Genomic DNA, 9,385 nt, shown 5'->3' with positions numbered 1-9,385 from the left:
CAGTGGATGTGGTATTTCTGGACTTTAGCAAAGCTTTTGATACAGTCTCCCACAGTATTCTTGCCAGCAAGTTAAAGAAGTATGGGCTGGATGAATGGACGGTAAGGTGGATAGAAAACTGGCTAGATGGTCGGGCTCAACGGCTAGTGATCAACGGTTCCATGTCTAGTTGGCAGCTGGTATCAAGTGGAGTGCCCCAAGGGTCGGTGCTGGGGCCGGTTTTATTCAATATCTTCATTAACAATCTGGAGGATGGTGTGGACTGCACCCTTAGCAAGTTTGCAGATGACACTAAACTGGGAGGAGTGGTTGATACACTGGAGGGTAGGGCTAGGATACAGAGGGACCTAGACAAATTAGAGGATTGGGCCAAAAGAAATATGATGAGGTTCAACAAGGACAAGTGCAGAGTCCTGCACTTAGGACAGAAGAATCCCATGCACTGCTACAGACAAGGGACCGAATGGCTGGGCAGCAGTTCTGCAGAAAAGGACCTAGGGGTTACGGTGGATGAAAAGCTGAATATGAGTCAACAGTGTGCCCTTGTTGCCAAGAAGGCTAATGGCATTTTGGGTTGTATAAGTAGGGGCATTTCCAGCAGATCGAGGGATGTGATCATTCCCCTCTACTCAGCACTGGTGAGGCCTCATTTGGAGTACTGTGTCCAGTTTTGGGCCCCACACTACAAGAAGGATGTGGACAAATTGGAGAGAGTCCAGCGGAGGGCAACAAAAATGATTAGGGGGCTGGAGTACATGACTTATGAGGAGAGGCTGAGGGAACTGGGATTGTTTAGTCTGCAGAAGAGAAGAATGAGGGGGGATTTGATAGCTGCTTTCAACTACCTGAAAGGGGGTTCCAAAGGGGATGGATCTAGACTGTTCTCAGGGGTAGAAGATGACAGAACAAGGAGTAATGGTCTCAAGTTGCAGAGGTGGAGGTTTAGGTTGGATATTAGGAAAACCTTTTTCACTAGTAGGGTGGTGAAGAACTGGAATGGGTTACCTAGGGAGGTAGTGGAATCTCCTTCCTTAGAGGTTTTTAAGGTCAGGCTTGACAAAGCCCTGGCTGGGATGATTTAGTTGGGTTTGGTCCTGCTTTGAGCAGGGGGTTGGACTAGATGACCTCCTGAGGTCCCTTCCAACCCTGAGATTCTATGATTCTATTCCCTCTCTATGGTCTAGGAAGGGCAGAGACTCAGGTTTCTGGCTCCCCAGCCACTGTCTCTCTTGCAGAGACATGTATCAATCTCCTTCCCTACTGGGATATTTCCAGGCTGCACAGCTCCCTGCCTGTACTGTGAGATTACCAGCAAAGTCAGACTGTCTAAATAAGACTGCTTTACTTTTTTCCTCTGAGATGGTAAACAGTGCCATTGCCACAGTTATGCTACCACCCAGCTCTTTCTAGGCAAGCACATTTATTCTTAAAGTAAAAGCATTACAGAGAAAACATTAAAAACCAATAAAAGATACTACACACATGCTAATAAGCTTACCAGAGATCATCACCCCCTGACTCCAGCAAAGGCTCTAGCTGGGGAACATTCCTTCAAACTCACCAAGAAGTTTTTCTGGGGGTTACAAATTCATCACAGCTGTTAGCTCACAACAAGAACCCTCATGAATCTGCAGTTCCTTCTTTATACAGTTTGGGGAGTTTTGATCTGTCCTCATGTAACAGGTGATCAGCAGACAAAAGATAATGTGCCTCTCCCTGGGACAAAGCTTCAAAAGGCTGAGTTTTTGCAAAACTGGAGTCAGTGTATTTGTATACTCCTCCTCCTAGAAATTTCCTGGGAAACCTACTTAACTTCAAAACGTCATTCTTGGTTTCAAATAGCCCTTTGAAGCTCGTAACACTTCTCGTAGTTTCAGACGTCACATACAATCCCACAATAACACACAAATATTTGCATCTTTAATACCTAAGATACTTGAATTTAATTTAGTAAGATATGTCCATGATACTGCAGGAAATTGCCTTGCCTGTCACAAGAAGCACAGGCACATGGGTGTAGACAAAAAATTAGGGATTACATTAATGAGGGAAACACTGGGTTTGGAACAGAAGCCCATTTTATCTGACTTTATTAAAAGGACAAATTTAGTCATGGTACAAAACTACTCATTAAAATGATATTAAAACATATTTTATTTTTTTAACTCTAGATCCCTAAAGTACAAAAGTTGTCTACACCCACAAGCAGGTATTGCAGTTATGTGAATTTAAGAATACAAAAACACGCCTAAATGTGGCCTAACTGTACAACTTGTGTGTGGCCTTGCCCTCCTGACAAGTTGTCAACACAGCCCTGCTTCCCACAAACTTTGGGCACCCAGATCTAGGCAAATGGAAAAACTTCTGAGACTCTTCCTGAAACTGAGAAGCCATGTTTCACTTCCTATTCAGTGCTGTCACCACATGGCCATTTTATTCCATGAACTATTGATTTGTAATTTTTAAGAATGTCTGTAATTATCTCTGAATCCTCCCTCCTCTGCTTTACTCAATGTTAATATGATTATTTGAACAATAGATGCGCTCTTCTACCACCACTGAAGATCCAGAGAGAAGCTTGGAGTATATCAAGCCAATCCACGCCACCCCGTGCCAGTGGGGAAGAAAGGTTTGGGATGCAATTGATTCAGCTTTTCCTGTCCCTAGGCAGAGGCATGGCATGTTTGAGGTGCAGACAGCCATTTGTAAGATGAAAGGGCATTATGTTAATCAGAGGACCCTCAGACTGAGACATCCCCTGCTGTACCGGAAACAATCATAAATATATTTTGTTTATTAAATATTTACTCAAATCATCTGATTGTGGAATTAATTTTCTCCAGGCAGGATAAGAAATGTGGTTTAGTTTATCATTCAATCACAAGTTGCTGGGTTAAATGCCACTCTGGTGACATTCTAAAGCTCACTTTATGCAGGAAATTAGGCTACATGATCATAATGGTCCTTTAAAAATCTATGTATCTATTACTTGTGCCAGTTTTGCTGTCCTAGAATCATCTAATTATCCACAGAGGACTTTTTAAAACTTTGAGAAAAAACATGAAACACTGAGAGAGAGAGAGAGATGTATTCCAGATCCCAAGAGACAAATACCCAGAGCAATCCTTACGGTGACAAACCAGGTCTGACAAGGGAAGCTGAGATAGACAGGAGAGTGATATTGTGAAGGCAAGACTAAAATGAAACTTTCCATTCCAGTGCATCTCTGTAAAACCTGCCTGTAACATTTCTTACTGAGTTTCTGGGAATGGTGGCCCCACTGGTAGAACAATCCGTGAGATTGTCGTGGAAGGAGCCATAACTTAATTTTTTTAGGCAGTTTGGCTAACACACTCACATTGCTGCATCAGGTTTGAACATACATACACAGCTGTTTTATTTAGGTATAAAGATTCTCTCAAACAAAGGGCAAGAAATCTCCCTTCTTTCCTATCTAGGGTCTTTCTGAGAAATGCTGCTCAAGATGAGAACCTCCATATCTATGGGACGCATCCCAGCAAAGCAGGAAATGTCGTCTCAGTTCAGTTTCTCTGTCATCACAAAAATACTGTCACTGTGACCTGGCCCCCCTTGTTGGCACTTTCATCAGAAAAATCAATACATGAATGGGGATGGAGACTGAACACTCCTTACACACCTCAATTCTGTGTAAGGATTGAGGCATGCTGGCAGAGCAGTGTGGAGGAGGAATGGCTGGCTGCCCACCAGGTGGTTCTCTGTTATGTTACTATGTGGAGGACTTTAGGCTTCGTGATGGGAGCTCGGTGAATAAGGGATTTTTCAGTTCACTGGCAACTATGAAAAATCAAAAAAAAGGTTTGTTTTGTGTTAAACTGAAAATGAAGTTTGTGGTGAATTGAACAGTCATTTGGCCAGGGAAAGAGAACGAGAATGACTCTGTAGCCTGTTAGTTAGGGCATTCACCTAGGATGTGGGAGACCCAAGTTCACAGCCATGTTCCAAATGACTATTTATAAAAAGTGGAATAGCTTCAACTGGACAGACTGAGGAAGCCCACCCCAGAGTCCAGTGGCTAGGGAACTCATGTTCCAATCCCTTCTCATCAGGCAGAGGATAGAATTGAACTAAGGTCTCCCCATCCTGGATCAGGGCCCCAACCACCAGGCTAATGGTTATAAGGGAGACCTCCTTCCACTTGCCCCATGCTTTTGTCAGAATCTAGACCTCCTTTGCTTTTCTCACAATGCCTGAAACCAGAATGAAACATTTCAAGTTGGGTCAAAACGAAATGTTTTGTTTAGATATTTCCTGAAACACTTCTATTCTTTCAGTTCAGTTGAAACTATTCAGCAAGCTCACTTCAAATTCACCGTTTATTTGCCAAAAAATGAAATTTTGGTTGACCAGAAATTATTGCACCCAGCTTTATTCACAAATTTCTATCCCTTCTTCCATCCTCCTTTCCTATCACCCTATGTCCCTTCATCCCACTCACAGCAAAACCTCTTCTGGTTTGCTACAAATAGCCTATTGCTAGATGGGATACAATTATGAGTTAATCGAGCAAGCAGCACATTCCACATCATATCATAATCAAAGCAGATTGGTCCATGCTGTGTTGCTTGACCCTCATGTTTTGCAGGACTTTTCACTTCACCCCCTCACACATTTATCTAAGGCCTGGCCTATGCTTAAAATTTAGGTCAACATAGCTGTCCTGTGTGAAAAAATCCACACCCCTGAATGCCATAACCGTGTCGACCTAACAGCAGTGTAGGCACAGATAAGTCAATGAAAGAATGCTTCTGTCAGCCCAGCTACCATTGCTCGGGGAGGTGGTGTTCGTACAGTAATGGAAAAACCCCTTCAGTCACTGTAGACTGTCTCTACACTGTGGGGTTAGGTCGACATAGCTGTGCCACTACAGTCCCCCCATAGCACAGACATGGTCTAACTTTGCTCTTTAATCTCTGCAGGCATGGTGCCTCAACCTCTTCCAGGGGCTGCTCATAACACTACCCACTTGCTCTGATTTAAGCGTTCTTCCCCTTCTCCCCCTAATATCTAGTTCAAACATTTCCTTCCTTAGCCTCAGGCATTGATCCTTCTATCATCTGAGACTAAGCAATTCTCTTCCTTAATTTATCTTGCTACCTACAAGATATTAATAGACTGTGATCCTATCACCCCCGGATCTCCTCTTCATTACACTATACAATTTAGTTCACTCCGATCAGTGCCAGCTTCAGCTTTTTTGCCACTCCAAGTGGCGAAAAAAACAAACAAAAATGCCATGATCGAGCTGCCGCCAAAGTGCCGCAGAGGAGCAAGACAGTGAGTGAAGGACCTGCTGCCGAATTGCCGCCGATCCGGAGTGGGCCGATTAAGCTGCCACCAAAGTGCCACCACCGCCGATCCGGACGTGCTGCCCCGACAGCAGACTCACTGCCGCCCCTGGCACCTGCTTCCTTCGCTGGTGCCTGCAGCTGGCCCTGATTCAGATGTTTGTTATCCTTCTTTGTATTTTCTCTAGTTTTTCAACAGTCTCCCTAAGCAGGGGGACTGGAACTGAGACAGTATTCAAGGTAAACAGAACTATGAACAGTGGCATTATCATCTCCCTCGTTAATATATCCAAGGCTAGCAGCAGAAATAGCATTTTATATATATTTCCCTTTAACAGCACTGCACTGCAAGGAGCTAAGGTTTCATTTGCCATTACCCATAGGGCTCTCTCAGAAAGACTTCCCAGGCAGCTGTCCCCCATTTGTCTATGTGCTCTTTATTCCCTCCCCTTAGGTTATGTTACATTCATCACTGTGTTTCATGAATAACATTATGTATATCTGTAGACTGTAGAGCTGAAATCCACATCCAGCAGACGCAGGCAGTTTCCAGGTTGAAACACAACTAGCCTGTTAACTACCAACTCCTGGTGAATTTGTTTAAATTCCCCCCCATGAATCCTCCCCCCATGAATTGATTTACATTTAACTATGGAATGAGGGTTTAGAGTTATCAAATTTGATACTGTTGAGATTACAGAAATCAAACTCTTTTACAAGAAATTAACCTTCTATAAAGAAAAGGATTAAAGGCAGAGACTTCAGACTACACTGGACCCTCACTAGAATGTGCGTCTATATAGCGCGAATTCGCATACAACACGGTTGCAGCCATGGATCCCAAATTTAATTACTTTAATTGCAATTCATTTTAACGTGGTCCCCACGTTAACGCGGTACCATGTATGAATCCCAAATCCCGCGTTCTAGCGAGGGTCCAGTGTATTTACAGCCTTCTGGACACTTGAGAGAGCTTTGTTGCTACAAGACTTGAACCATGATGATGTGGTGTTGTTTTTTTAAAACAAGGTATTTTAAACAATGTACAACGGTATGAAAGCTGGACAAAAAAATTTTGACCAAATATATTTTCCACCAAAATATAGATTTGAGTTGACCAAAACAATTAGCAAATTTGGATCAATTTCAGCAAATTATTTTGGTTGATTTTTTTATTACTACTACTACTTTGGAAATGTCAAAACATTTCAATTCTGCACTTCCAAAACAAAACATTTAGACTTTTTGTTTTTGGAATTCCCCTCAATTTTATTTTTTTTAAAAACCCACCACATTAAAAACTGCTTTAAAACCCCCAAAATAAAAATTAAACATTTCATTTTAGGTCAAATGAAATATTTTGTTCAATGCAAAAAAGAAAGTATGTATCTGAGTTATCAAAATTGTAACTTAGTTATGTGTTATGAACTTGTGTTTGACTAACAAGTTTAACTCTACCTGTCTGGAAGTAATTTTCAGTCAATACATGGTTAAGAGTACTGAGGCTGGAAAACGTATTACACTATTTCTGCACAGCACTGTTTAAATAGCAAACTGTTTACATGCAATGAAAAATAGGTGAAAGACATGTAGATCTACAGCAAACAGAACCTAAGAGATTTTTTTCAGACAGCACATTATTTATGACACCACACAAACCCAGCTGCTATCAGACAAGAGAAAGAAGCTTGAATTACTTAGTTATAAGTCATAAACTAAAAAGCACACTATTGTTGTAACATTTAGATAGGTTACTATACACTCAAGTTACTTTAAAGATAGGATTGCAGGTTACTTGGCATTACCTTCTAATTTCTCTTGAAATTCTGTGTGCGTGTGCACGCGCGCGCGCGTGTGTGTGTGTGTGTGAAAGATCTGGTGGCTACACATTATTGTTTAAAAGGCAATTTTGAATTGAATTTACAGTAATTAAGCAGTAGTATACATTTCTTAATTCCAATGTTCAGAATTATTTTTCGTTGACAGTCCCATCATATTTGATTGATAAAAGCTTGATCAACAAACTGATAAGAATCCTTAGTTCCATACTGGTTTCAAAATCAATTCCCCACAACAGCTCAGAATTAGAATAAATTTACTTAATATGTGATGATTGATTTATTTGTGATTTGAGCTATTACTTTAAGTTTAAATGACTTTAACCTAGGATGTTATTTTAACTTTGTAAAAACTATCATATAACCATCTTCATTTCACTTTCTATATTTAACTTAAAATTCTATTTTGCTGAATAAATTGATAAGATTTCTCAAGTCTTTACTTCAGCTAAACCACCACAAATTCAAAAGAAACATGGTATGATTAAACTGGTTATTTAAAAGTCACTTGGCTATTCTGTGCTTTGTATGGTAAGGTATAGTCATGTGCTCACATGATTGAATACTAAAAAATTGTTAAATTTTTGCTTAAATAAAAATGTTCAACTTGCTATAACTGTGTTTATATCTTTGTAATACTTCCATGAATGCTCCAGCCACTCACTAGCAGAATTTTGGTGAGAGCACTGTTCTGAAGTGAATGTTCATACACAAACACCCCTGCTAAGATTAGCTGGTTTATCATCACTATCAAAGGAATAGAATGATCTTTGTATTTCTTAGTTAGATTTTAATTTTTTAATTTTTTGAAGGATACGTTGCATTAAAGATGTGGAAGAGGAAGGGTTTTAGTATATAAATAAAGATGTGGATTAGTACAGGGGCCTGTCAAGTCATTGTGCCCAGCTGCCCAGGTCATTTCAACCTAGGCTGTGTCTTCACCAGACTTTGAGGAAATCTCCACCATTGTATTAATACCAGTGCAACTCCACCAGTGGTAGCAACTGCAGAACCACTAGTATAGAAAGAGAACAGATGGTGTTTTACCACAACATCTAAACTTGCTCAAAGTGGGTCTTGTTAACACAGTGGCAAAATGCTAGTGGCACGTGACTCTTGTCTACATAAATGATCCCACTAAGGGCATGTCTACACTATCCGTCTAGGGTAGTGTGGACATCACTACCCTAGAAGATGTCCACTCAAGCACTAGCATGAGAAGTGCTTCCTCCGACTGAGGAGAGGCAGTGTGGAGGGCTGAGAGCCAGGTTCTCAGCTCTGCTCGGGCTTCTCACCTCCCTGCTGGGAGTGGGGTGCCAGACGCCCAGATTTCTTGACTCCCTGAGTGGGGAGCCAGGCAGGTACAGCCCAACTAGAATCATAGAATCATAGAATCTCAGGATTGGAAGGGACCTCAGGAGGTCATCTAGTCCAACCCCCTGCTCAAAGCAGGACCAAACCCAACTAAATCATCCCAGCCAGGGCTTTGTCAAGCCTGACCTTAAAAACCTCTAAGGAAGGAGATTCCACCACCTCCCTAGGTAACCCATTCCAGTTCTTCACCACCCTACTAGTGAAAAACTTTTTCCTAATGTCCAACCTAAACCTCCCCCTCTGCAACTTGAGACCATTACTCCTTGTTCTGTCATCTTCTACCACTGAGAACAGTCTAGCTCCATCCTCTTTGGAACCCCCTTTCAGGTAGTTGAAAGCAGCTATCAAATCCCCCCCTCATTCTTCTCTTCTGCAGGCTAAACAATCTCAGTTCCCTCAGCCTCTCCTCATAAGTCATGTGCTCCAGCCCCCTAATCATTTTTGTTGCCCTCCGCTGGACTCTCTCCAACTTATCCACATCCTTCTTGTAGTGTGGGGCCCAAAACTGGACACAGTACTCCAAATGAGGCCTCACCAGTGCTGAATAAAGGGGAATGATCACATCCCTCGATCTGATGGAAATGCCCCTACTTATACAACCCAAAATGCCATTAGCCTTCTTGGCAACAAGGGCACACTGTTGACTCATGTTCAGCTTTTCGTCCACCGTAACCCCTAGGTCCTTTTCTGCAGAACTGCTGCCTAGCCATTCGGTCTCTAGTCTGTAGCAGTGCATGGGATTCTTCCGTCCTAAGTGCAGGACTCTGCACTTGTCCTTGTTGAACCTCATCATATTTCTTTTGGCTCAACCCTCTAATTTGTCTAGGAGCAGGGAGCATTGGTCCA

Source organism: Mauremys reevesii, linkage group 7 (genome assembly GCF_016161935.1).
Source record: "Mauremys reevesii isolate NIE-2019 linkage group 7, ASM1616193v1, whole genome shotgun sequence".
NCBI lineage: Eukaryota > Metazoa > Chordata > Testudines > Geoemydidae > Mauremys > Mauremys reevesii.
Note: the sequence above shows the minus strand (reverse complement) of the source record.